Source organism: Felis catus, chromosome C1 (assembly GCF_018350175.1).
Source record: "Felis catus isolate Fca126 chromosome C1, F.catus_Fca126_mat1.0, whole genome shotgun sequence".
Taxonomy (NCBI): Eukaryota; Metazoa; Chordata; class Mammalia; order Carnivora; family Felidae; genus Felis; species Felis catus.
In genome coordinates, this window is record NC_058375.1 from 147,665,308 (window position 1) to 147,692,618 (window position 27,311).

Below are 27,311 nucleotides of genomic sequence, written 5' to 3' on the forward strand. Positions count from 1 at the left end.
TGCACCCACACCATTCATTACACACAGCTCACTCGCCTGCCGGACGGTCAACCGGAAGTGAATCGTGCCTTAGCTGAGACATCTTGGCAAGTATGGATGGTTAAATCATAAAATTAATAAAGACAACTTCCCTCCCAATATTTAGAAACATTAAACTAATAATAAAGGCACTGTTCTCAGATCAAAGCAGCTCTTCTTAACTAATTGAAAGAGTTTCTTATAATTAGATTTCTTTTAAAGATTTATTAAAAAAAAAAATTGTTTCCTTTGGAAGCAGATGCTGTGTTGACTGGCAGTCAAAGTACCAGAATCTTAGACATTGTAATATCACTTTAGATAATTAGCCGCATTGCTTTAATTTTCAGCTACTGTGCCTTTGAGTTCTGTCTGGCAGCCGTGTGGGTATTAGTCTCACAGGAAATTTGCTGAATGGCCAATATGTTGAATGCCTTGGCAAGGCCACCAGAATGACAATATATAGTATGCTCCTTGCTAAAAGCAGAGTAACTACATAACTTACTGTCCAAACTGAGATACTTTTGAGCATAAAAGGAGGCACAATTAATAATCACTCCAGGAAAATAGATATAAACTGGGACTTCCTTGCTTATACGGCAAGCTTTTGTCCTTTCAAGTTATTTCACAGAAAGAAGGAAGATACAGATAGAATTCTCAATGTTATTCAGGTTCTCATGAACTTACTCATATTCCAGGTCAAATTCCTTTTTTTGTTAACTACAAAATGCTCTTTAGGAAAGACATCCTGAAACGATTCAGCCGCTCCTAGTTTTGCATTTTTGTAGAGATCAACTAATGCAAATCAGATTTTAAAAGGAGGGATAGAAATTTGACACAGATTTCACAATTATTCCCGGGTGCAGTCCCTCATCATTTTTTTTTTTTGTAGGATTTTCCAAACAGTCACAAAAGCAAAAAAAAAGTAAGTGGTTGTGCTGTTAACCTATAGGATGAATGGAAATTCCTGTTGTTATGAAAGTTTACGGTTTGGAGGAAATATTTCAGCAACATCATCATGCCTGATTTTTAAAAGTACTATATGTCAAACAACTGAAGCGTGAAGACATGTACTCTGGATGACTCAGCAAAGGAGAAAAAAAAAAATTGGCCATTGTCATGAAGACGGAAAATGTATGTGGAGACTGAATGTAAAGTGGAAAAAAAATGTTAAATTAAGCATTATTTTATGTAATACCGACTTTTAATATCAATATATAATTTAATTAACAAATTCAGTATTTTGATTAGACACTTGAATATTTTATTTATATTCCCCAAAGCTTATGTGTCCAAACCACATGGGTTTCTGTTCTGTGTAGGTTGGTAGCAACAGGCTCCTGGAATTCAGGCTGGGTGAATACGGGGGTTCCCCGTGACTTCCTGCCTGGGCAGAAAATTTATTAGGACTCCAGGTGATAGAGCAAAACACTGAGCCTGTGAGCTATGTCTTTTTGTTTTTTGTCATAAGTCCAGCTGCTGTCTTTCAGAATACCACCATGCATGCGGTAGGGGGTGATGAATATGAGCATGTGCAAGATTCACTGATGAACACCAGGGTCTCTGCAAGCAAAGTCTACACTGAATGGCTCAGGGACAGTTCCTTTCCATCACATGCCTAAGAAGCTTCCATCATGGACCCCAGCCTAACCCATGGTGTTAAGGTGGCCTTGGATACATCGACCAAAGACCAGCCACTGTGTGGATCTGGAAAGAAGAATGTGTCAGTCTGGTCTCTTCTGGCCTCTTGGCAGCTGAGAGTCTAGTCAGGGCTAGATAAGATGCACTCTTGGACTAACTGGCTGTACAACATCAGGCAAATCCCTCAAACTCTCTGACGGAATTAGAGGACTTTCCTTCCAGAGCTATTGCTTTTCTCTATGAAAATAGAAGCAAACGGGCAGGGAAAGGTTGCCATTGATGGTACAGAAAATGAACACCTCAGAGGTAAAAAGAAACAAGAGATCAGAAGCTTCCATGATGAAAAGAAATGAGGCTTCTTTCTTCATTCGCTGTAAACTTAGTTTTACAGATTTTGGAGTAGAAGTATGCTAAAGGTCAGTGAGGAGAATTCACTTACTTAAACCTATATAGATACATAAAAGGCCCTTAAGGACCAGAGAAAATAATCTAGGCTTCTAAACCCTGAAACGAGGTATTACTTGCTACATTGAGTGGCTTGGGGAAAAGGAAATCATGTGATCCTGGTGGGCTTCCTCTTAAATTTGATGACTCCATTCTCTTGATTTGGCCCTTTAAAGGAACTTCAGAGATTTTGAGGAGCGAGAAGCAGGCTTAGGAGTGGGGGACGAGTGTAGAGATGGGGAGCCGGGGTGTTGGAGCACCTCTAAGACTGCTAGGGTACTTGGAGAGTCAGCCAGTGGTGGTTTGGGAGGCTTGCAGCTTGGATGCGCTTCATTTTCTAACTTGCTCTGGTTCCCTTTTTGGTTCGTAACATATTCCTGGATAACCAGGTACATGAACTTCTTTGTAGAACACACACAAACCACAACTATACCATCAAAAGGCTGTGAGATAAAATTTAAAAAATGGATTCCATGTTTGTTGCAATCCAGGTGGTTCTAATTCTGACACTTTTGGGTTTTTTTAGAACTGGAATCCCTTGGTTGGGTAAAAATCCTTGCTTGCTTGCTTGCTTTAAAAAGCATTTCTTCCTTGTTTTAAGCAAAGATCATTGGAATCCAGTTGTGTTCGTCATCACAATGAACATAAAAAGACCTCCCTCAAGTGCCTCCTTCCCTCTGTTTGGGCTAAGATTGCACATATTCAATAGCTGAATATTACACTTAATTCTAGGCAGCACTTTTCATGAGGGATATTGGAAACCAGAAAGCTCCCAGGAGAGGGGGATGGTACAGGTCTGGAAACTACAATAAATGAAGAACAGGCAAAAGAACTGAGCGTCTCTAGTCTGGCAAAGCAAATCTCAACTTAAAAATTGAGAGCTGCTGGCTGCCCAGATGCAGCAATGGGACCTGGGACACCTGGGTGACTCAGTTTCTGAGGGTCTGACTCTTAGCTTCGGCTCAGGTCATGAGCTCACGGTTTGTGGGTTTGAACCCCACGTCAGGCTCTGTGCTGGCATCATGGAGCCTGCTTGGGGTTTTCTCTCTCCCTTTCTCTCTGCTCCCCCTCCCCCACTCGCTCTGTGTCTCTCTCAAAATAAATAAATAAACTTAAAAAAAAAAAAGAGGCAGATCCAGATATTGCTCACTTTGGCTTTGTGAAAAGAAGAACTTAATAAAACTTGGGGCTAGTCAGTATTGAAATGGGCTAGGATGAAGTCATGAAGTCATGGGAAATGTCCGTGGAGAGAAAGGGACGCCATATCCAGGATACCTCCCGGGTAACTTGCAGTGAAAGGCTCTGAGTTTAAACTGGGGATACAAATAGATGTATGATAAAGTGCCTCCCTTGTCAGCACCTACTGTCTTCCAGAAGAAAGGATGCCTAAATAAAAATATAAGTAACAATGTAAGAAGTGCATGCTACAGACCAGGGGAGATACTGAGAGCTGTGGGAGGACCTGGAATTGGCAGATGCAGAGGGCTTCATTAGGAGGTGGGATACGGGGTGGGTGTTGAAATGTGCTGAGACTGAGATAAACGGTTGGGGAGATTCTAGGGGTGCAGCTGGGGCTACAGGGAACACTGTAAACAAAGGGCTATGCTAGAACAATGTGGACACCAGAAATAGAAGGGTCTGTGGGGGGAGGACTCAGAGATTGGAGGACTCAGATAAATGGTTGGGGAGATTCTAGGGGTGCAGCTGGGGCTACAGGGAACACTGTAAACAAAAGGCTATGCTAGAACAATGTGGATACCAGGAAGAGAGAGGAGGGTCTGTGAGGGGAGGACTCAGAGATTGGAGATAGCTGTGAAGGCCATATACTGGAAATCCTTGAACTGTAGGTTGTTGGAGTACATTCTCCACTGGTACCTGAGTTACTAAGCAATGTCTTTCATACTTGACAGGCAGTATTGGCTTCCTTGTGCAGTGCCTTAGAGAGGCCAAATGTTAGGGTAGAAAGCAAGTAATATCATGGCATTTTCCTGACCTCTTTCATCAGTGGAGTCTCTAGCCCTAACAGGCTTTTAAGGGAAATAGTACATTCTTTTGGCATTTGCCAGTATTAGCCTACCCACCCATAAACCCTCAAAGCCCACTGTATAATTACCCCCAGGGGGCCAGAGGTCATTTAAAACAGCAAGTGTAGGCAACACCCAGCTATTAGAACTCAAATTTCAGAGCTATCCCTAAATTCTGGCCTGAAGCATTTTGGAGATGGGAGGGGGCCCCAAAGGTGGGGAGACTTTGAGGTTGGTATTTCCTGCCTGCAGTGAAGGCATGTGGTTTCTGAGGTTGGCATGGGTAGGCTGTGTTCCTGTAGGGGGGCTGCAGCCCACTCCCAGAGAGGCCCTCTCTCCTCAGCACTGGCTTCAGGCCTCCTCTTGGCCCCTCCACTTCCTCAGAAGCACATACTTGTCTGTTCTCCCTCTTCTTGCATTTAGCTCAACTCCTTGGGTGGGAAGATGAGAGGAGTTTCAGGGCTGCTCCTGTGACCCACTACCCCAGATGGAAGGGGTGGTACAGACAGAGAGTGGGAAGGAAAGTTATTCCAGAAGGAGCCTTCCAGTCTGTCTCCAGGTAGCTACCCAGCTAGCCAGTGCTTCTCTGGTTTCCTGAGAGAAGGAGAAGTTGGAAAGTGGGCAATGCAGCAGTTGGTCTCCATGCAGGATGAGTGCTTGGCCAAGATGGCAGCAATAACTACCTTGCTCTGTTTAGGAGCTGCCTACAGATAACTGCCCCACATGTTCTCATTGAGGGGCCCCAGAAGCCCCTCAGTAGCTTCCACATTAGCCTACTCTGAGGTTTAAAATGCTACCATTAAGATGGATTCCCTGGATTTTATTGTAAATCTCACCCTTAGTTTCTCTTTAAAGATGCAGTTTCACTGGATACAATAAATTAGTCAATTGAGTCATTCCTCCCTAGTAAGAGGAGTGCATTGCCCTGGAAAAGTTAGGAGTTGGAGAAGGTAGCCAAAGAAGCTAAATATCTTGAATTGAGAGAGCAGAGAGTACCAACGGCCACATTCACTTCCTTTAGGATTTGCCATGGGCCAACACAGACCCAGTCAAGCAGCATCTCCTGGGCTCTGGAATGCCTTAAATTATGCTCTAAAATGGATGCCTCTAGGTGCCTGCATGGTTCAGTCAGTTAAACATCTGAATTTGGCTCAGGTCATGATCTTACAGCTTGTGAGTTCGAGCCTCATGTCAGGTTTTGCGCTGACAGCTCAGAGCCTGGAGCCTGCTTTGGATTCTGTGTCTCCCTGTCTCTCTGCCCCTCCCCCACTCCTACTCTGTCTCTCTCTGTCTCTCTCAAAAATAAATACAACATTAAAAAAATATTTAAAATGGATGCTTCTGAAGCCCTATTTTATTCAGTTTCTCCAGCAGGAAAACACATAGGAACCCAGAGTTTGACCAGAATTACCAATTCCACCCTTCTAATCTTGACCTGCTTTGTCTGCTATTCTTGCCTGCATTTTTACCATAAGGCTCTTGTCTTTGAAGCTTGCTGGAGATTCTCAAGTCTGTTTTCAGTGGGAAGGAGGCACGTTTTCACTAAGCAGACACAGCGCTCATTAGAGCATGGAAAGTTCTCCATTTCTATCCCAGTCCAGAAGCCAATGTCCTGGGACCATCACTCATAGATCAAAAACCTGCTCAGATGCTTTCCAGAGAGAGGGAAACCGTCCAGCAGGTGTCAGTAAGTTCTAAGATGTGCGGGGAGTCTGGCTTAACAATCAAGTGTGTTCTTTTCCAAACCAGCTTAGTTTTCAAGGCCTTCTCAGGGGATTGTGACTGACAGAAGGGCCATGATGACTGGAGTTCCCAAAGAGGAGGGCAAAGAGGGAAAATAGAAATCCTTTTCCTTGCGGAGAAGAACTGAGATTTGTTGTGTGTCTGAGGATTCTAGGAAGTCTGTACCATAGAGCCTAGGCTGAGAAATGCATGATGATTGACTAGAAAGATATCGCAAGGCACCAGAAAGGGGTTTGTTCTGTCTTTTTCCTTGCCTCGGGGCACAATTCCATCTGACCTTACCTAGAGGCAGCCTGTTCAAATCAGCTTCAGGTTTCTCATTCAGCCTGCATGAGGCCTTAGCTGAGGTAATTGTGAAGAACCCAGGCCACGTCAGACCAGCCTAGTGGACTCCATTCTATACTAAGGTGACCCTCCACCACACGAAATTGTGCAAACTGGAAGCCTTAGAGCCACAATAGCTTGGGTTGGGGCCCTGTTTCTGGCTTGGCATCAGACCAGATTCTGGGAGAGATCAGGCAGAGGTATGGAGAAGAGCCTTTTCTTTCTTTCTTTCTTTCTTTTTCTTTCTTTCTTTCTTTCTTTCTTTCTTTCTTTCTTTCTTTCTTTCTTTCTTTCTTTCTTTCTTTCTTTTAAGATTCTATTTTTAAATAATCGCCCACATGGGGCTCGAACTCACAACTCTGAGATCAAGAGCCATACACTCCACCAACTGAGCCAGCCAGGTGCCCCTGGAGAAAAGTCTTTACATCCCTACATCCTCTTTAATCAGCATTTACTGAAAGACTGCTGATTTCAAAGATAGTGCTAGAAACTATGGAAGATACCGAGAGATATGATGTGGGGGTGCCTGAGTTTAAGGGAATCAGTATCTTGTGGACTCTGGTGTTCATTGTTGACCAGCTACTAGCCTGTCCTTATCGTGCTGGCTCCATTTAGAGGAGCTCTGCCCCAGTTTATAGGATATTGGTAGAGGTATCAATCAGGCATCATAACCAGCTACCACAGGGATGGGATTGTGATCTAACCTGGCTGATGAGGGCACACTGACGTCACTACGTAGTTGTTCTCTGTTTCTTACAGCTAAAGGAATGAAACTAATCCATAGATTGACAATGTTTGGTCAACGAAACTGTTTAACACTATATAAAAACCAGCATGAAGTTTCCCAGGGAGAGGATTGACTGATCCAGAGATGTTCTTATCTTACATGGGATGCAGTTGCTCAAATGTACAGGTATTGAAATTGGTTTTCATCTGATAATCAGCTACTATCATTATAAGCTACTTGGATAGGGATGTCTAGGAAGTTGATTTTCTCATTAAACTTGGCTTAGTGAGTTCTGAAGGACAAGGATTGTGTCAAATAGATGCCCGATAGTTTGAGCCCTTGGATATGCTGTTGCTGCTCTGACATGTGAATCATTTGGGTGGTAGGAAAAGGATCCTGAACATGGACCTTGAAAGAAAGAAGTCTCACAATTTGAAAAGTAAAAGTTACCATTTTAGGGACACCTAGGTGACTCGGTTGATTAATCATTCAACTCTTGATTTTGTCTCAGGTCATGATCTCATGGTCATGAGATTGAGTACGGAGTTGGACTCTGCACAAGGCATGGAGCCTACTTAAGATTCTCTCCTCCCTTTCCCTCTGCCCCTCCCACCTCCAAAAAGCAACCATTTTAAAAAGGCAAAATACCAGCTTTGCTTCTTTATTCTAAGATATTAGATACATTATCATCAGAGAATGGCTAGGAAAAGTGCTTGTTGAGTTTCTTAAGCCATTCTCCAAGATTCGTAGTGTCACACATTCTGTTATTAAAGTTATATTTTGTGTTTTACAGTTTTCTTTTCAATGTTGAACCTAAAGTCTTTCCACTTGAACCTGAAAAGGAGGGGATGGCAAAGAGTCCATTCACCACTGTTATAGCCCCATGAGCTAATCAGAGACATTACGTGTTCCTGCTAAGTCCAGGGGGCAGTCTTACAAAGTACTGAACATAGTACAAAGCTCTCCACCTTGGCATTCATTACTCAGTCCATTAGTGTTGGCCTACTGGATGCCATGCAAGATGAAAGCCACTTTCCATCATAAACTGTAACCAGTGATGCACATTTATGTAAGACCCTGAGCAGAAATTTTGCTAGCTCCTATCTGTTCACAAGCTGGTATAAGTCTCAGAGAAAGACACAACTTCAAAATCAATCAACTATAGATTGCAACGGTGATGCTGTGAATATAAATGCTTATGGAAAGGCAAATGAAGATAAGACCAGTTACTTCCAAGTACTCAACACGTCAGTTTCCTGTCCCTGTGGGCAGAAGATAAATATTCATTGAATGAAGCCAAGAATGGTGATCAGTTGAAAGGGGTAGAGTCAAGGTTTCACATTTCTAGATGTGTTTTGCTTCATACTGGCAGGTCCCAAACAGTCAAGGAGACCCAAGGTCATCTATATGTTCTTTTAAAAAAAAAAAGTGACACATCTTCAGCAAAACACAGATCAGTCCTAAGCCTGCACTGGGTTGGGAAAGTTTCCTATCTTCAAGATCATTTATTTCCTAAAATCTCAGATTCATTCCCACCTGAGAGAGCCAACCAGAGTCTAACCTGATAAAGGATGGAAACATAACAATCCTTATGAGGGGGATATATTAATTTCCTAGAGCTATGATAATAAAGTACTATAAACTGGGTGGCTTAAAGCAAATAAATCTATTCTCTTATAGTTCTGCAGGCTACAAGTTCAAAATCAAAGTGTCAGCAAGGCTAGTAGCTTCTGAGAGCCTTGAGACACAAACTGTCCACTGCCTTTCTCCCAGCTTCTAGTGGCATGCAGGGATTAATGGCCTGCAATCCCTGGCATTCCTTAAATTGTAGATACAGATCTCCAATCCTCACCTCCATCCTCACATTGGTGTTCTCTGTCTGTCCTCACATGGCCATCTCCTTGTAAAGACACCAGGTATTTTGGATGAGTGGCTCACCCTACTCCAGGAGGACCTCATCTTAACGAATTATAACAGCAATAGCCCTATTTCCAAATAGGGTCACATTCTGAGGTACTACAGGTTAGAGCTATCACATATACAGATATATATATATATATATATATATATATATATATATATATATATATATAGTTGTGGGGGAGGAAGGATACATTGCAACCCATAATAGGAATGAGAAACTATCTGGCCCTGTCAAATCATGAATGTTGCCAAAGCATGTATGGTAACATCTTGGATAGGTTTGATGTGTAGTGGCAGGTCCAAGGGGCCTTTGAAACTAAGACATCCAATAATGTATCCCCAATGGATAGAAGTGTTTCTGTTTCATGATTTTTCCATCTCAGCTCTGATTAGAATGTCAACTGTCACCTAGAAGAGAAAGGTTTCATATCCCATCACCAAATTTCAGATTCATCTTATTTTTAGTGTCTCAAATTTGAAGATGTCAGAAACACATCTTTCAGTATCTGATCAATAATACAAGTTTTCTGTATTTGTTCAGGTGGCTTCCCTCCCCGGAGCTTTCTACCTACCAGATTTTCAACATGACTTCAATACATGTACAAACAGAAAAACTACCCCACAGAGGCTAAAGTAATGTGAAAATAATTTGTTAAAAAAGTTGTGTCTTGGGGCGCCTGGGTGGCTCGGTCGGTTAAGCGTCCGACTTCGGCTCAGGTCACGATCTCACGGTCCGTGATTTCGAGCCCCACGTCGGGCTCTGTGCTGACAGCTCAGAGCCTGGAGCCTGTTTCAGATTCTGTGTCTCCCTCTCTCTCTGCCCCTCCCCTGTTCATGCTCTGTCTCTCTCTGTCTCAAAAATAAATAAACGTTAAAAAAAAAATTTAAAAAAAAAAGTTGTGTCTTTAGGATAAGTGGATACACAAATAGTTGATTTCAAAGAACTAGATGGATAACCCCATTTGGGTTGCACCAATAGTGAGGACAACCAAAGCAATGATACTTCATAGCATATATTTGCTAGTTGTTTATAACTTTTCACTGGGCAGATGCTGGAATGATTTTTTTTGTATTATGTAGCAACACTAGACAGACAGCTAATATGTTTTTCCAGTTCAGTTATTCATATCTCAGCACTGCAATAGAAAGAAGTCATCTCGTTCCCTTTACTGCAGAAAAAAGAGTTTGTACTTCTCCATACCATTGACTTGGAACAGCCTGTGGCTAATGCAAAACCATATTGGGAGAGGATTTTTTACTCTCTGCTTTCTGACCTCCCCAAAGACATCACTGTCAAGTGTGAGCATTAAAAACTCTATTGTGGGCTTTTATAAAGACAATGGGGGTAAAGAGAGAGCTGTATGTTTCCAACACTTGGACTAGATTTAACTGTATCCCTGGGGAACAGGTCAGCAAGACTATACCATAGGTTCCATGGGGCATCCACAATCTTCCCCAGGGAGGAAATGCGTTCCCTTCAGAGCCGCAGGGATCTGTATACTGCACTAAGGAGATCTAATCCATTTTGGCTGGTTGCACTGAGATACTCTCTGTTCCCAATTAAATCAATTATCTGGGTAATCTTCATAATTAACGGCAGAAGACTTGAGCTGTCAGGACTGGCTGTAGCAAAAATATTTGGGCATGTGGGTTAAGCCACAGTTGTTCTGTGGGTGTCTGAGGCCGGGGCAGGAAAGTGGGCTGAGCGCATGCTGGGGCCAGCTTTCTCAATTATTGCTGGGCTCTAACTAAACAGCAGAAAGGGCTTTTGCCTAGAAGTCAGGAGATAGTGTTCTCACTCCATCTCTGACACTAGCAAGCTGTGTCACATTAAGCAAGCTTCTTCATGTCAGAACGACTTATCTTTACATCTGCAAAATGAAGGAATGAAGCCAGATGGTTTTAGTTAGCCTTTACAAAGCAGATGCTGAATATCAGGCACTGTAGTAAACCTTATTTCATTTAATCCTTATAACTAAACTTTTATGAGAAACAAGGCACAGAGAGGATAAGTAACTTGCCTGACATCACACAGCTAGGGATTTTCAAAGACGAGATGATCTTTAAGCTCCCTTCTGACTAAAATTTTAATCTCTATTGCTGTGGAAGCCAAGTGGAAGCCCCTGTGTCCCAGATAAGGCTTAGGCTAACTTATATTCTTGCTACTCAAAGTCCATGGAACAATAACATAGCCATCACCTGCAATCTTTTTGGAAATTTGGAATCTCAGATCTCACTCCAAATTTATGAATCAGAACCTTCATTTTTAACCAGATAACAAGGTAATTCATGTGCCTAGTAAAGCTTGAGGGGCACTGACTGATCTAAGACTGACCAAAGGCCCAATTGGAACCACTGCAAGGGATTTCTGTTTTCTGCCCCCACTGGTAAGCATTGAAGGCCCTAGACTGAGGTGCCGGGGAAGGGTTGTGGTGACTTCCGTCCTGCAGTTCTAAGCCATTGGCCCAGTGCAAGGATCTGTGTTTCTTCTTTGCTTTCTTACCCAAGTCATACGCTCCTGACTGTCGGCTCTCCTTCCAAAAGGAAGCTTCCAGTAGCTAGAACAGATCTTTGTATCTCTATGAGCTGACCACAGGGCAGAGGCTATTGTGAACAGATTAATGCATGTTCAGGATAAAATTCTCCAATGTCCTTTTGCAGGCAGGAGAAATTGCTGTTCTCACTTTCCCACTGACTTCCCTCTTTTATTTAACAATGACTCTACACAAAGGCTTTCTATAGAAAGATAATTGGATTTCTAACTCTATTTGTTCAAAACTCACTTAACATTATAATGGCCCTAGTTATATTGTTTGTATCAACTCATCAGTAGTAAAGTACCAATTTCTGAATAAATATGTAGATTTTTGTACATACATCTAGCATTACCAAAGCAGGAAAGGAAAAATAAGCCAGAAATAGAAATCCATTAATAAAAACAGATACTAACTAGATACTTCGCTGCACTAGGCTTAAATGTGCTGGGTAAGTTTAGATTTTCAACATCTGAGTGCTATTTTTGTCTTACGTATGTATTTGCTTAGTGTTTAATCACTGTGGAACTTTTGGCCAACAGGTCATCAAAGAAGAATATAGCCTGGTGTATTCACCACTGAAGTACCAATTTAACACAATCTTAAATGAATTAAACATATACTTTAACAATGATTATCCTTCCCTTGCCATGGGGGTTGCAACAGAACCTGGCTTCCTGAATACCCTAGAGGTTTCCCTTTGACCTCTTTAAGGCAAAAGTAGAGAGGGGAGAGAGAGAGAATTTCTAGAGATTTTTATGTTTTCATTATGTATGTTTGATAGAGATTTCTTTTCCACCTTTCAAACGTATGAAACAAGGCCTTTTTTTCCATGTTTTTTCTTCTCTGTTCTTTCTCTGGACAAGAAAGAGGCTACCACTGAATAAATGAAACAAAGAGCAGAATGCATTATTTTCTAAGCAAAAAACCAATGAACACGGACTCTGAAGAGAGCAGATGCTTGCTCTTATATGGGGCTTGGAGAAGCTAGGCACTCAGAGATTGGTGGCCTCTCAGAAGCAGGAGTGGTCAGGGATTGGCCATGGAAAGCAGTTACTAAAACTGGCTGCTGCTATTGGCTGGCTTTCAGAAGCTTGATTACCATTTCAGAGTTGTCATTAATTGATTGGGAAGAGTTTACAACGGAATCTGATAGTTACTTGTTCCTACAATCAAAGAGTAGTCAATCTTTCTTGAATTTGGAGTATGGACACTTTTTATGTTCACCTCCTGCCCCCACTTGCTACTTCAGGCAGCCTGTGTACTCACTGTGGTATGAAACATTAAGGAATATAATCTGAGTCCATTGAATCTCAAAGTGCCATACCTTGGCACTCTCCCGTAGGGTAAATAGGAAACACATGGCCCGTGTGTGGGCCAATTCCCCTTCCAGGCTTGCTCAAAACTCGTGCCACTCTTTGCCATGGAGCCCAGATTAAGGCTTTGGCTTCATTCTAGCAGCTTCTACTCATTAAGTGGGATTGCCAGCTGATGAAAGAAGATTGCCATCTTCTGCGGAAGAAGCCTGTTTGCCATCCCTGCTCTTGAACAACTTTGTAAAATTTAAGTATCCCGTGTCCCATTCTTTTACCTTCTCCTTTATAAACCAGCTGAGGAGAGTTCCAGGCAACTTCCCTCTGAGATGTAATGTGTTACACAATGCGTGGTTGTCCTATGCCTGTTAAAGACAAAGATCCTGAGCTTCGCTCTGGAATTAATCTATTCCCGGAAAAGGGCACTGTGGTGTGTCAATTAAGAGCACCAAGATAGATAAACACGTGAATTCTAATTCTAGCTGAAATGTCATTTACCAGCTGTGGGACGTTGGGCAACTTAACCTCTCTGAGCCTTAGTTTCCCCTTTTGTAAAATAGGGATAAAGCTCAGTATTCAGATCATAGGATTATTGTAAAGATTAGATGAGAGGAACGTAAGACACTTAGGGTGGTACCTGGTAGATAGTAAGTACTCAAAATGTTGGGTATGACACAATTTGCTATTTTTGTCTGTAAAGAAATCCCTGGGAGTCTAAAGGTCTGGGTTCAGATATGCCTAATATTATTAACCATGTAGCCAGCAGTCAATAAGAATACTTGCATTGTTTACATGAGCGAAGCTAATGTTTACTAACTTCATGGTGCTGTTCAAATCACCCTTTTGGGGCCTCAATTTTCTTCCTTGTAAAATGGTGTGGACAGCTACTCAGTCTAACAGATAGCGTCACTGTGAATATTAAATCAAATAATATACATGAAATGGCAAGGAACCATGGGAGAGACTCATTTCTTGAAGATAACTGAGATTTAAAAAAAAAAAATTAAAGGAGAAATCACTTAAGAACGAAAATTTTACCATAAATGGTATTTTTAGGTGTTGGTTGAATTCTATTGTTAAAAATGAAACATTAAAAATAAGTTTATCTTCTATTTTCCAGAATCTTATAGCTGTAATTATTTGCTAATTCTTGGAATCATAAAATGAATCAAGTGTCAATTTTTTTTGGCTTAACTTGACTGACAAAACGCTAAGGTCTCCTTTTCTTCACATTTGATTTTTGCTACACACTTACTGAAAGGGTCAGTTTTTGCCAAAATATTAACGGACTTGGCTCATTCTCCCAAGGGTCTCTTTTAATTCTCTGATATTTAAATCAGTCTCTTTTGAAGCTCAAATTGTCCCTCATCCAAGTCAGATGAAAGCCCGCATCTTTTGCAGGATATGCAATTTCACTTTGTTGCAATCAATTTGCATTTGATTTGCATTGTATTATTGACCACACGGGAGGGTCCAACAAAGATCTTGATACCATATGTGAGAATAGACACCAGCATGATGGAAAGTTATGATTAAATGGGAACTAATTGTAAAAATGGTCAGTTCATTAATGAATCTTTTTCTGTCCTGGAAACTTTTGCTTCCTCACCAAATCTTGACACTGCAAAGATGTAGTTAATGAGTTTCCCTGTTCCCATTAAAACTGTATAGGATCCATGTCCCAAGAATTTGATTTGGGATCAAATTCTTAAGAATCAGATTGTATTTCAAGTGCCCTCACATAAGAGATACTATTTTAAGGCATCCTTTGATGTTTCTCAAGTAAAAGGAAACACCTACCCAATCCCTGACTTAATCTTACTTTTCACAAACCTGAATTTCCAGGAATCACATTTTCTTAGAGCAAAGTTCATCCCTATTGCTTTAGGGAGTTGGGGGTCGAGTGATGTTGCCTCACCTTTTTTCTCTGCAGGCAATGGTCCAGGTCCAAGAACAATTTGAAGCAGGCGCAGGAAGGCCAGGTGTAGAAATGAGTCCCCCACCTGGCAGGAAGGAGGGAACTCCCCTTCCCTGCTGCCTAATAGAGGCCTGTAGAGCAAGAGCTCCTCACGGTCCCTTGCAAGCAAGACGAATGGATGATTAGACACATGAGCAGGCTAGGGAAGCATGGCCCTACCCTTTCCTTACTGCCTCCCTGTCCTATCACTTCCCTGGCATGTCTGGAAGGGGAAGCGTGTGATATTTGTGGCAATCACAAAAGCCACCCTTCCCCCATCTTGAACCAAACTCCACTCTTCCGTCCTGGGGGCTAAGGAGTGAATATGGCTAAGATCAAACAGGATTTCATGGTGCTTTTGTTAGAGTTCCTAAACAGGCAGCTGTGGGCAAAGATTTAAACAAACAACAAGACTTTTAAAGGGGTTCTTGAAACGATCTTGTCACGTCATGGGTGACTGTGTCGTTCCCAGGCTGCAGTCTGACCTTAGTGTGACAAGCAGCTTGCACTCTGAAGGACTGGGGAGACCCCTTTGAATGTGCTTCATTCTTTTCTTCCTCTCAAGGGTGGGTAGGGGAAGGAGACAGAGAGAGAGAGAAGAGAGAGGGGGGTGAGGGGCAGAGGCTCTGGAGAGAATGGCATGCTGCCAGGAGAAGAAGGGAGACACAACATGGCTTGTTGGGAGGAAATGAGCCAGTTGCACCCCCCGCCCCACCCCTGCTAAGTCCTCTTACAACAAAGTGGCCACTGCCAAGATTTCTCCTGCCAGGCCTAGGTCTGTGGAGCTCCCACACACCATCTACAAAGACCCAAGACAAACGTGGACAGCCTCAAAGCCTCACTTCACTACATCTTAAGGCAGTCCTAAATGCTTGTAGCTTCTCATTTAGGACAGCGAAGAGAAATCCCCTTGGGAAAACTCGCTTTGAAGTCCTAAACTCTAATGTTTAAAATCTGTTAGCAAACCACACATTTCTCCACTCTCGCTGGGGCAGCTGGTTTCTTTCCAAATAAATCACAGGGCTGCTGAGCATTCTAATGCAGGATCTTTGGGGTCTCCTTTCAACACTGCTCAAAAGGCCCAGCTGCAGGGCAGTTGGCCTGAGACCACCTCCTACAGGCTACAGTCCTATTTATAAAATCCTTTGGGACAGGTGTCTGGAAGGTGGATTTAGGAACATTGTGTGACTGTGCAATGCAAGAGGGTGTCAGGTGGTGGCCAAGATCCTGGGACATCAGAAGTCAGGCCTGGAAGATAGGCAGAGAGAAAATGGAGTCTCCATGAAGATATCAGCTGCCTCCTACCTTTGGTGGTCGGCACCTTAACCATGCAGGGGCTCATAGAACTTTCACAGGAAGAGAGAAGAAATGCCTAACCTCAGCAGAGTATGAGCAAACCTTGAATATGAAGGTCACATTGCTCTGTATCTGAAAAATGATGACTCAACAGGAAAGGACAGTTAGGGAGGAGATAAGAAGTGCCATTCAAAGGTCTATTATATGCCTGTGTAGGAGGACAGAGAGCACAAAATCATGACCTTGCCATATAGATGTTTATAGTGTAGTTGGGGAGAGAGATGAAGACAGATGAAGTCAGAAGGAGCAATTCTCTGGGGGTGATAAGCCATACCAACTGAAAGGATGGCCTCTGGAGTCCAATTTCTCAGCACGAACCCCGCCCACATCAACTTGCCAGCTGTATAACCTTAGGCAAGCTTTCAAACTGCAGAGGAGACTCTGTTTCGTCATCTTCAGGCATACATATTTAGTGCTCACCTCACAGGGATGGTGTGCATCAAATGAGCTATCCCTGTGAAACACTTTCCCCATAAAAGGTGCTCAATAAATATTAGCCATTGATATTACCATTATTCAAAGATGGAATATAACTAAGCCCTAAAGTAGCATGATACGGCATAATGTAACCGACAGTTCAGAGAAACAGAAAATAAGTTGCTTTGAACCACTTCAGTGGCTTGGAAAGAAAAATGGGCTGGATTTGAATGATCAGTGGAGAGGAGCACAAATCTGTTCAGGACATGCAAAAAACATGAGAGAAGGCACAGACAGTGGTGTTCCTATTCATGGTGAGCAAAGAAAGCATTTGGCTTAGTTGACAAGGGCAGAGACAACAACAACCCGACTGGGGCAAAACCAACCAACCAGAGAGGAGGGAGAAGCCTGACATCTCTGAACAGCAGTGGATGTGGTGAAGGTGGAGTTTCAGGATGACTAACGGGGCAAAAGTTGGAGGATAGCAGAGAGCAGAGGGCCTGGAGTCAGGCTGGCCAGCCAGGGTGATGGGGCAGTGATCTGGGGGTGTGGCGCTGGGGATCTGGGGCTAGGTGGAGGGATGGATTAGAAAGACCTTTACGGGAAACAGGAAGTGAGACTTGATGCTCATCTGCTCAGCATACACATTGTGAAGTATGAAAGCCTTAACTGAAGGCTCTTGTTCATGCACGTATTTTGGCTTTAAGGAACAGAAATGCACTCAAGTTAAATTGAGTAATTAAAAATTTGTACACAAGCATAGGGGCTCAGGAAAAGCTAAAGAAACAAAAGGAGGCCTCAGGGAGATGGTAACTGGAGAGCTTTCTCTAACCTAAATGGCTCTAGTAAAATGTCCATGTGTTTCATTTTAGTGCTCTACCAATAACAGACTTAATTTTTCTCCGAGCTTCTGTATCTCCATCTCACACTTCTTCCCATGTCCCTCACCCTTAAAATTATATTTTGTAGTCTCTATAGTGTAGTGGGGATACTATTTACAAAAACATTAAACTGATATGTTTTATTTCCCCTCTTAAATCATGTTCATTGTAGCTCTCCACCTCTGAGGCTCAGCCATGAAATCTTTTGTCCTGTAAGAAAATAGTCATTCTGAAACCGGGGCTTGGGTGAGGAAGATTTTCTAAACGCCTTCAGAATTTCAGGAGTTAACCTGTTTGGGTCAGATCATAGAACTCCTTGCAGGGCATGGAGATACCTTTTCCATCTAACCTAGCCATGTCCCAAGGCTTGACTAGAAATGGTGGAAGGATGATCCGATGCAGGTGAAATTATGGAAAACCCCACTCTTTCTGGCCTGAAGGACCTTGGGAGAAAGGAGAGAGGTAGAGGTGGAGGAAAGGAGATACCAGACACTTACTTTGTTCTCCTCTTATCTCAGCCTCAAGGCCAACCTTGAAGGACAGTGGGTAGCTTTAGGAACATCTAGGTAACTTGGAGTCTTCAATGCCATGAGAGTTCTGTTGTACCCCTACCTGGGACTCCAGAAGGCCACCACTTCCCACGTCACCTCTGGGACAGCTTCCTCAAAGTAATCCTGGTGGTGTCGTGTGGTGGAAGAGACAGGCTTATCTGAAGCTTTAGTGTTTCTTGTTTGCTTTTGGTGCTCCAGTGGTGTGGATTCAACACAGAGGAAACTGAGAGTTTGGGGAGCTCTATTTCTGAGCAAGAGTGTTTTGATGTTGTGGCAGATGAATGGGAGTCACGGGCCTTTCAAATCAGCAGGAACAGCGTGAGGCCACATGAGATGGAGGGCCACCAGCCACAGTCCAAGATGCAAGAGATCAGATCACAGGTAATACCACCTACCAATGGCAGTGGTGCATGCCAGCAGTTCCAGCTGTGACTGAATATTCAGGATCATGGCTGTGGGGAGGAAAAGAGACACAGGATATCATATGGCTTTTAGGGCTCTTTCCTTCAAAGCCATGAAGTCACTTAATCCCTATTTGCCCCATAGACCCACATGCCATATTGAAATAGAGAGGGGAAAGAAATAAAATTCTAAAATACTGGGTAATACCTAAAGAAATGTCAAAATTATTACTTCAAGCCAAGAAATGGTCTAAGATGTTTTGTTTTATTTTGCTCTGTTCCTTTTGTTGCCCAGTCAACGGGGCTCATGAAGAAGATTAAAGGAGTTACAAATCAAATGAGGAAGCTACACTTTCTCTACACTGTGGAATTATAGTTTAAATAAATTTATAACCCTACCACGAGGCTGTCTGCTTGCTCATAGTTTCCACTTGAATATGGTCCATCGTGACTTTCCGGCCAACTTCCCAATTGCTCTCTAAATCATTATCTACAATTTCATTCCTCACTAAGTGTCTAATTTGCCCACTATTTGTTAGCTTAAGGACTCGCCAGTCTTCTTTGGCCAGATCGTCTTTTTGAGCCAGGTTGTGCATTGAGATTTGACCTCTGAGTCAGGCAATAGGAGACAGAACCGTATGAAGGGGAAGTTCTAGGAAAACATCTGAGGTAGATAAAGTGATAGCATAGTTAATTCTTTAGTATTTCACCTATGCTTCAAGTCATGACCAAAGGAAAACTTGGAAAACTGCCCTATAAAGGCATAAAAATGTTCTATCTCAACAAAATGTTCCTACCTCTGTATCTCACCAGTAGACTTTCATAATTGTGATTGAGTTTCTCCCCTACCAGAAATAAGCTTAGGGTATCCTGTGAATTTCACCTCCTTCTCCCAGATGGGGAACCAGTGATCAGTCAATTCTTTTTTGCAGAATTTTATTTATATAGTCCAGTTACTCAGCTATTACAGTTAATAAAATGTTGCCATTGTATAAGTAGAATATGATTTTTCAAAGAATTCAAATGTATTGAAACAGATAAATTAAGTCATTTATCCCATGCTCAAACACACTATTCTTATTTGAAGATTCTGAAGATAATTTAGTATTTTGCAGTCTCTCTGGGTTGTAATTATGAAAATCAGTTATCATTGTTCTTTATATGTGCATCTGAGTTCAGGTTAACAGTCCAAGTCAATTTATAATTCTGTCTCATGTTGCATTTATTCCAAATTTCCTTCCATCCAAAAGCAACTTTGCGCTGCCCTGTGGTGTATTTCCTCTCTCATGAACACCTTTGTCAGAAACTCCACATGTTCACACAGCAGGGATGTTAAATCTCATCTAAGGAGAAGCAATCATGAAGCCCACTCCAGGTGATCCACACTTCGGCATGAGCCCGGGGCTGATGAGCTAACAGGAAAGCTACACCTGAGGGGTGTTTGGATACATAGGTGGTGGCTGGTTTACTCATTTGCCTAATATCAGCATAAGTTTAAACCTGCCCTTTTCTCAGATTCGTATGTCAGTAGCAAGAGCAACTTGACATAGATAGTGTGGATAGGAGGATTTGGTGGCTGATATCACTTGTAAACCTGGGAATTACCGCCTACCCAAAGGCGTGAGACCAATACAAATGGGAAGACACAGAAAGTCTGTTTCATGTTTTCTAATTCAGTGCCACTCCTTAGTGTCATATGTGAAAATAACATCACTTCAGCATCAGCTGTAACTGTTGAAAATGAGGAAAGATAGAGCCAAATTATAAATGAATGTACCTCCAATTATACGTGCAGGTAGGGAACAGCTTATCACCCTTATCCCATGCCCCGGTGGCTTATCCATTAATGTATTTTTATTCAACAAGCATTCAGTAAACATTTACCAGATTCCAGGCTTTTTGTAAATTGCTGAGGCCCAAATCTCCTCAGCCAGCTTTCCTCCAACCTCAGCCCTGGCATATTAGGGTATTTGCTCATTTTGTGGGATTTTCACTCCTGGATCAGCTCAAAATCTGAAGAGAAGAGGTACGGGGAGTGAATAGTCCTGAGCAGCATTTGGTCAAAGGTAGGTGAAAGGGTGAGGGCCTGTGAGAATCCATAGCCAGCTGTTCAACCAGAGATGGGGGGGCTTCTGCCCCCTGCCAAGCACCTAATTGAGAAGGGGCACTAAGTATTACAGGGCACTAAATAAGAAAGAACACAGATTTTTGCAAGAACTGTTCTCAGAGATTGTACTCATTTAGAAGGAATGCTTGGACAAGTGGGGTGGGCAGTGTCAGGGGCAGGGGCAGTGTGGGACCACCCACTGGGTAGGCTTTGGAGACAGAAATGTTAAAAGAGTATTTTTGTGCCTCTAGTTGTCCACATGGGTGAGGTCCTGACCAGAGCTGAGCTGCTCAGGAATGTAACTGAGGCACTGAGGACACCCCCACATGTCTTCCCTCTCGGTTTACCTGATATAGCACGTAGTCTATACTCTAAGTCAAGAAAGTACTTAAAGAATATTGGTTTAGGGGCGCCTGGGTGGCTCAGTCAGTAAGTGTCTGACTTCGGCTCAGGTCATGATCTCATGGTTTGTGAGTTTGAGCCCCACATTAGGCTCTCTGCTGTCAGCACAGAGTCCGCTTCAGATCTGTCTCCCTCTAGCTCTCTGCCCCTCTCCCACTTGCACACTCTTTCTCCCAAAAACAAACAGACATTTAAAAAAGAATATTGGTTTAAAGGGGTGCCAATTATTAGCTATCCAAATTCCTGATTCCATGTTTAACCATATTCTTCTAGTCTCTCCAGGACCTGAACCATTTGAGTAGCTTGAAAAGGACGTCGGAAAGCTGCATGAGGACCTGAGGGGTGTTGGGAAATAGAGGTGAGCCCCCACCCAATTTCAACCCCTGCCCATCTCCCAGCTAAGCAGAGCGGACTCTTTACAGACGTGATGTGAGTGAATGTGACCTCTGCCATCCGTTTTCCACTGAAGCCCCTCCCCGCCTTCAGGCGTCAGTGCTGGTGGAGTGAGCCCTGACAATTTAGGTCTCCCCGGTGTGGCTCCAGACATTCTGCTTGCCCACCCCCATCACAACTTAATTGTTTCGTGTTGGATCCCCGTAGGGCTTCGTTAGTGACTTTTACCAGAGTATCATATTCTACAATAATGGTGGATTATGGCTCAATGTCCAGCTTCTTCCTCAGAGGGAGACAAAGAGGTGAAAAGGAAAGCATGAGAGATAGTTTATTTCAAAGGAATATATCTGGCGTGGTAGGCTGTGGGACAGGTGGAGAGTGATTTACGGGCTTGTGCCACCTGACAGTGCACCCTGCGAATCACAGTTCCTGGGGGATAACAACTTCCCCATTCATGCCGCGGCCCTGCTCTCTTCTTTTAGTCTCATGAGTTAAGTTCCGTGTTGTTCTCAGGTGCAGTGCAAACCAGAGGACAACAGGTTTGTGTCCTTTCCCCCATTTTCCTTTTTAAATTTCTTCATCTGTCTGTGGCCCAGTGTTTCTTAGTAGCAGAGAATGGTTTTTCAGGCTCTGTTCGTTTTCAGGTGAGATACAATAGTGAGTCTTTCCCCTACTGTGAACGACAGGTGTATGGAAATCATAGTTGGAGAGAACTGGAGGCAGCGATCAGAGGCTCATATACCCTGCAGGAAGTAGGAGCAGCGAGCCCTTGGACCGACTCATGTCTTTGGGATCTAAAGCCATTTCAAAAATCAGTCTGTACGAGAATAGTCATCAGCTTTCATTTAGAATTCTAAAGTGAGCTGGGAACTATTACCTGGAGGGAAGAAGTTTGTAAATGTTTTCCATTAGTTTCTTCTGATTATATGTTAGAATTCAAATGTATTTGTTTAAGGCCTAAATCCTATGGAAAGTGTTCACTTGCAAGAGACTCCAGCAAAATGGCTCTTATGTGGTATTATTTATTCGGACCAACAAGCCCCATTGCAACTTGAGACAAGCGTGCCCTTGGTTTCAGGTTCTTGCCTAACAGCAGTGACTTATTATTTTTTATTTCTAATAGTCAATATCTTCGATTTCCTCAATTTCCTTTTTCTCTTTTCTTCCTGATTGGAGAAGTGAAAATATTAAGAATGATAGGCAATAATGGAGAGTAGGGAGCTTTAAGCTTTGTTCCTGACAAAGAAATTTAGCAAAGAGATTTAGCTGGGAAGATTCATGAGGAATAAACACCTTTGTGGACTGAGGCTTTCCGTGAGCATATTCTGACATAGAGCATCTCCTGCAGACAGAAAACTTATTATTTTCTCTAGTCTGCATTTTGAAGAACTGCGTGAACTGTTAGCAACTATTTGCTAAAAGCCTAGAGGTAGAGACTCGAAAGTGAAGGTTAGGAGGTGAACAATTTGGTTCCAATTTGTTTACATGGATTACTTGGCTAAGTTGGGTTTTCTTTTTTTTTTCCTTCCTTCATGCTACTTTATCCTGTCCTTGCTTTCCAATAAGGTAACAGATGAAAAGTGCATTGGCTCTAACTAAAATTCCAGTCTCTGAAAGAGATCTTAGAATAAGAAGGATCTGGCATTTGCTGAGTGAACAAAGAGGACAAAAATTCTATTCGTCAAGAAATTTTTTTAAAAACGAGTTTGTATTTGCTGCTATCAAATGTAAAGATGAAATTTGAATAAATGTGGCCATCAGAGCAGCTATTACAGGTGGTGAGCTATTAAAATTTCTTGTGGGAACTCCCAGGAATATATGTATAGAATATCCTTCATTTGATCGCAACCTAACTTGGTTGACTAATTTTTTTCTATGGAATTTATAAACCAAAGATGATTTTGTTACTTCATATTTAAATCAACTTTAATGATCAGTGAGATTCCTCTGTCAGATGCTGGAAAGGAAGGAGCTTGGGGACAGAATCCAACTGGGCTGTGCTGAGGGCATATTGAAGAATATGAACTGAATGTGAACTATTAGAGGGAATAAGTAAAATGAAATAACAAATTTTACTTGGACAGGAAACAACGATTACTACTTTCTACCAAGCCCAGTGTTATTCAATACAACATTTCATTGAGTCTTCACAAAACCCAGCCAGTATGATACTATTATTCCCATTTCATGGGAGTGAAATGTAGGTACGTTGAAATGTAGGTATGTTGCCCAGTGGTCCTGGCATACACATCCTCTAACAAGAAATCATGCATTCTTTTTCCTAATCCACAAGGCCTTCTATGTAAATGTCCTATGTGAATGTCCCTGCAGTGGATAATTCATCTTCTAGCTACCAAAATATAGCGATTGGGTGAAGGTTGCCAGTTTTAGCAAATACAAATATAGGACATCCTGTACATGTCCTAAATATTCTATGGGAAAAATTTTTTTTCCATTAAAATTATTTTAAGTGTGGTAACACACATGTAACACAAAACTTACCATACTGAAAATTATTTGTTGTTTATTTGAAATTCAGATTTAACTAATGTGCTATATTTTATCTGGTGACTCTATATGGGGGATCATGAGCATTTACTGAGCGGGAAAAGACTGAAGGAAAACGCAGGCAAGAAACTGGAACCCAACAATGAGCCTAGAGTCCAATGAACAGCAATGAATCTTCGTAAGGAAAAAAAAGGTGCACCTTACTTACCCCATTTGCACATGCAGCTGTTGGAAAAAGTATGAAGATGGAGACCCCAGAATGTGGGTAAACTTGGAAAAAGTGTACTTGTGGTAAACATCCAATAAACAGTGACAGAATTAAGGTCTGCTATTATCTAGAATGGACTCAGTTTATTACCTAGAATAAGATATACCATTATATCCCTAATATACCGTTATATCCCTAATGGCTAATGCTCTGCTAATACCGACAGCAGTCACTCGTTATATAGGTATGGCACTACTAAGTTAAGAGCACAAACTTTGGAGTGATATTAGCTGTCATGTATTATCTCTGTCACTTTGATTGTGTTACATGATATCTTTGGGCTTCAGTGCCTTTATTTGTGTAATAGAGTTGATATTACTCTAAGAGTTATTTTTACTCCATAAATGGCAGACATGGCTTTTCTTCATCATCATCATCATCATCATCATCATCATCATCATTATCTAGAATGGGAATTGGTAAACATTTTCTGTAAAGCCTCAGATGGTAAATACTTTAGGTTTGATGGGTCATAATCTCTCTGTTACAGTTACTCAACTCTGCCCATTGTAGTGAGAAAGCAGTCACAAACAATACACACAAGAATGGCTATGGCTCTGTTCCAATGAAACTTCATTTACAAAAATAAGCATTGGGTCAGATTTGGCCTGTGGGTTATAGTAAACCAATTCCTGATTTAAAGCGGGGATCCTCAGTCTCCCAAATCTCATTATCATGGGGAAGGAAGGAAAGAGGTGCTTTGGAAACTGGTGGATAAGTGTGAATTTATCTCTGACAGGGCATCAGTTGTGTGTGGTGAATGGCAACTGCTCTCTCTCTCTCTCTCTCTCTCTCTCTCTCTCTCTCTCTCCACACACACACACACACACACACACACACACACACACACACACACACATATGTGTGTATATGAATAATGTGTATATGTATATACATATATATGATCTTATTTTTAGAGCAGTTTTAGATTCACAGCAAAATTGAAGGGAAGGTACAGAGATTTCCCATGTTTTCCATGTACCCACATATGCATAACATCCTTACCAACATCTCCCATCAGAGTGGCACATGTGTTATAATGATGAACTACCGACTCATAATATCATAACCCAAAATTCATAGTTTACATTAGGGTTCACTCTTGGATTTGTACATTCTTTGAGCTTGAACAAGCATGTATCCATCATTGGACATGTATCCATCATTATGGATATCATACAGAGTATTTTCACTACCCTAGAAAGTCTCTGTACTCTGCATATTCATCCTGCTTCCCAACCCTCAACCCCTGGAAACTACCGATCTTTTACTCTCGGTATAGTTTTGCCTTTTTCAGAATGTCATGTAGGTGGAATCACATAGTATATACAGCCTTTTCAGATTGGCTTCTTTAGCTTTGTAATATATATTTAATGTTTCTCTATGTCTTTTCATGGCCTGAAAGCTCAGTTATTTTTAGTACTAAATAATAAGCCACTGTTTGGATGTACCACAATTAATTTATCCATTCACCCACTGAGGGACCTTTTGATTGCTTCCAAGTTTCAGCAATTATGAATAAAGCTGCTATAAACATCTGTTCGCAGGTTCTTGTGTGTATGTAAGTTTTCAGCTCCTTTGGGTAAACATGAAGGAGCATGATTGCCAGATCAGTAAGAGTATGTTTAGTTTTTTGAGGAACTGCCAAACTGTCTTCCCTGTGGCTGTACCATTTTACATTCCCACCAGCAATGAATGAGAATTCCTGTTGCTCCACATCCTTACCAGCATTTGGTGTTGTCAGTGTTCTGGATTTTGGCCACTCTAAAAGGGTCTAGTGGTGTCTTATTGTTGCTGTTGTTTTAATGTTTATTTATTAATCCATTTATTTTTGAGAGAGAGATTGGGCAGAGGAGGGGCAGAGAGAGATGAGGGGAGAGAGGATCTGAAGCGGGCTCTCTGCTTATGGCAGAGAAGCTCAAACTCACAAACCATGAGATCATGACCTGAGCCTAAGCCGGGCACTAACCAACTGAGCCACCCAGTTGCCCCTCGTTGTTGTTTTAATTTGCATTTCTCTGATGACATATGGGTGTGAAACATCTTATCAGATGACATATGCTTTTGTTATTTGTATATCTTCTTTGGTGAGGTGTCTGTTAAGGTTTTTGGCCCATTTCTTAATAGAGCTGTTTTGTTATTGTTGAATTTTAAGGTTCTTTGATATTTTGAATAACAGTCCTTTATCAGATATGTCTTTTGCAAGTTATTTATTCCCAGTGCACCTTCCTTTTGAGAATTCCTGACCTAGAGGAATAAGGAAGAAACATGTAAGCTCTTTGTCAAAACCCTGAAGGAAAAAGTTGAATTTTACGCACTTTTGTAACAATATCTAACATGTGCTGGATGCTTATTGTGTGCTGGCAACTGTGATAGGAATTTTATGTACATTATCTGATTTAGTACAGCTCAAACTCTAAAAAGAACAAGTAGTATGACTATCCCTACTTTGCACATAGGGAAACTGATATTTGGAAAGATTCGCATGATCACACAGTTAGCCAGAGTTTAATTCATGCAGTCTGACCCCAGTGTCTGGATGCTTGACTCCCATACCATATTACTAGCACCTTGTACTGGGCCTGGTTCAGTACTGTTCCATGATTATTTGTAGAAGGGAATGAATTAATATAAGAAGCTATAGCTCACAGTTCTTCCAGGGAATTTTAAGCATTTTACCCACAAGTTGTTGAACTCATTACCATTACTTTTGAAGGCTGAAGGATTTACCTTCTATAAGTCAAATGTGGAGAGCTGGGCATAGACAGATGAAGGTCTTTTTAACTGGAGGTAGAAATAAATAGTGATGAAAATAATAGAGTATTATTCCAAAGAAGGTGTTTCGTTTTCTAGGTTTGATGAGACAGTGTATCTGCTGTAAGCATTTGCACAATTTCACTCTGACTTACAGCAAAATATTAGTAGCTGTGTTGAGTAAAGATCTGTATATGCAGAAAAGCAACAAAAAGGAAAAATGCAGGTTTGCAAGTCCTAGTTTACTTTCTCATGGTTTGTTTATTTGTTTTGTTTTCTTAAAGAAGAAAATTCTTATAAAGTATGGGAAGGAAACTAAATATTGTATTTCTTTGTGTGCTTTGGAGAGTCATGGGCTTTGCATATTGAAGGTCATTTCTCCCTGGTAACATGAGATTGTGCTGAAATTGCTGTATTGGGACATGCAGAAATGTGAGGCAATCAAAAATGTGCAAACCATCCCAAACCCAGTGACTTGTAGGAGTCTAGTGTGTGCTTAGGGGAGCTTCAGGGGTTAGGCTTTGTAGCTTTATCACAGCCTTCTCCAGAAACATCACCACTGGTATTTTAGTTGACTCCTCTCATCCCCATAAGCAGTCAGTGAATTTCACATTACATTGGGTTAAGA

At 41.8% G+C, this 27,311-nt stretch overlaps 2 long non-coding RNA genes across 4 annotated transcripts in view; one reads left to right on the top strand and one right to left on the bottom strand.

Annotated features, from left to right (window-relative positions):
- Window positions 1-27,311, bottom strand: part of LOC109502702 — a 42,980-nt gene that overhangs the window by 1,788 nt on the left and 13,881 nt on the right. Inside the window, exons 2-5 of one of the 3 annotated variants that reach the window (XR_002161481.2) lie at window positions 17,797-18,302; window positions 14,607-14,764; window positions 12,967-13,053; window positions 7,564-8,180 (exon numbers count right to left, since the gene is read on the bottom strand). This is a non-coding gene — a long non-coding RNA (uncharacterized LOC109502702). Of the gene's footprint in view, window positions 1-7,563; window positions 8,181-12,966; window positions 13,054-14,606; window positions 14,765-17,796; window positions 18,303-27,311 lie in introns of those variants that run through there. The other 2 variants (XR_006583238.1, XR_006583237.1) reach the window with 2 other exon arrangements.
- The window catches only part of LOC111561856, a 55,535-nt gene continuing 48,043 nt past the window's right edge, over window positions 19,820-27,311 (top strand). Inside the window, exons 1-2 of the long non-coding RNA XR_006583240.1 lie at window positions 19,820-20,317; window positions 21,034-21,118. This is a non-coding gene — a long non-coding RNA (uncharacterized LOC111561856). The remainder of the gene's footprint in view (window positions 20,318-21,033; window positions 21,119-27,311) is intronic.